We start from the raw sequence: 1,876 nt of genomic DNA on the forward strand, positions 1-1,876 counted from the left end.
TCAGAATGGAAAACTCAGAAAATTTTACCATATGTTTTAAAATTTATTTCCTTTGATCACAATATTTGGAATATTGATTATAGAGTCAAGTAGGATAAAATGAATTTGAAAGTTATACAGAAATTTTGCTAATCAAATAATATCATGACATCACCCTTCATGATTCAATGCCAAACTTGCAATTTTGAAAACCTAATCAAACATGCAGAAAAGTTTTTATAAATATTAATGATTTCATGTGATCTCTGAAGTAAACTAAAGGCTTTATGCATCTCCATTATGATATATCTTAATTGTTGCTAAATTGAATAGCACAGATAACAATTCTTTATGGATAAAATTAACTTATTGATTCTGTTGTTTTTTATTTATTTTTAAGTTTTTAAATTTTTTATCCAGTGAAAACTATATTTCATCACATAATGAAGAATAGTTTTAAATTTTTGTTTTTGTTTTTGTTTCCCCCCCAGCCACATATAAAGTGTGCACATGGATGAGGAAAACTGTTCCACTGTTACTGAGTTCATTCTCCTGGGATTGTCAGATGTCCCTGAGCTGAGAGTCCCTCTCTTCCTGATGTTCCTTCTCATTTATGAAGTCACGGTTCTGGCCAACCTGGGCATGGTTTCACTGATTCAGCTCAGCTCTCACCTGCATGCTCCCGTGTACTTTTTCTTCAGCCACTTGTCCTTTGTGGACTTCTGCTACTCCTCAGTCATAGTGCCCAAAATGCTGGCCAACTTCTTTTTTTTTTTTTTTTTCTTTTATAATCACCTTTTTATTTATTTATTTTTGTTTGTTTTAGTTCTTTTTATTTATTTTTTTATTGTAAACAAATGGGATACATTTTGATTCTCTGTACATGGAGTAAAGGCATACCGTTCGTGTAATCATAAATTTACACAGGCAATGTTGTTTGATTCATTCTGCCATTTTTCTCCCCTTCCCTCCCCAATCTTTACCAAGAACAAAGCCATCTCCATCCCAGCCTTCATGGTACAATTCTATTTGTTTTGCACTTGTGTGGTCACAGAGGTCTTCCTGCTGGCAGTGATGGCCTATGACCGCTTTGTGGCCATCTGCAACCCATTGCTGTACATGGTTTTCATGTCCCAGAAGCTCTGTGCAGAGCTGGTCTCTGGCTGTTACCTTTTAGCATCAGTGTCTGCTCTCATTCATTTGTGTTTGGCCCTTGGGATCCCATTCTACAAGTCAAATATGATCAACCATTTCTGTGACCTACCTCCTCTCCTAAGTCTTGCCTGCTCTGATGTCAGTGTGAATGAGGTGCTGCTGTTCATCGTGGCTACTTCCAATTAATCTATGACCATTGTGATCATCCTCACCTCCTACCTGTTCATCCTCATCACCATCCTGAAGATGCGCTCTGCAGAGGGGAGGCACAAAGCTTTTTCCACCTGTGCCTCCCACCTCATAGCCATTGTGGTCTTTCATGGAAGGATCCTTTCCATTTATTGCAGACCCCCTTCAGGCAATGTTGGAGATGCTGACAAAATGGTCATGGTGTTACACACTGTGGTCATCCCCATGCTGAACCCCTTGATCTATAGCCTGAGGAACCAGGATGTAAAAGAAGCTTTCAGAAAAGCTCTCAGTTCTAAAACACATTCCTAGAGAATGTGTGCTTGCCAGGACTTAGGTCGCAATGTTGACGCAGGTAGAGGAGTTGATAGGTGGGCTGCAGTGTTGGAGCACAGGGAATAGGAACAAGCTAAGTAGTCATGAGTGAGCTTTTCAATTCACTTATATTTGTATCTTTTCAATTTACAACTGTGGGATTAAACATCTTTCAAAAATATCAAAACTTCATAATTTTATAGTAATTAGTGATATTTAAATGAATATGGTTAATGGT

At 37.8% G+C, this 1,876-nt stretch overlaps 1 pseudogene; it reads left to right on the forward strand.

Moving 5' to 3' along the window:
• The first annotated feature begins 489 nt into the window (after positions 1–489).
• LOC124958039 (olfactory receptor 5L1-like) lies at positions 490–1,635 on the forward strand (annotated as a pseudogene).
• Positions 1,636–1,876: the final 241 nt, after the last annotated feature.

This window comes from Sciurus carolinensis, chromosome 11 (genome assembly GCF_902686445.1).
Source record: "Sciurus carolinensis chromosome 11, mSciCar1.2, whole genome shotgun sequence".
Lineage (NCBI taxonomy): Eukaryota > Metazoa > Chordata > Mammalia > Rodentia > Sciuridae > Sciurus > Sciurus carolinensis.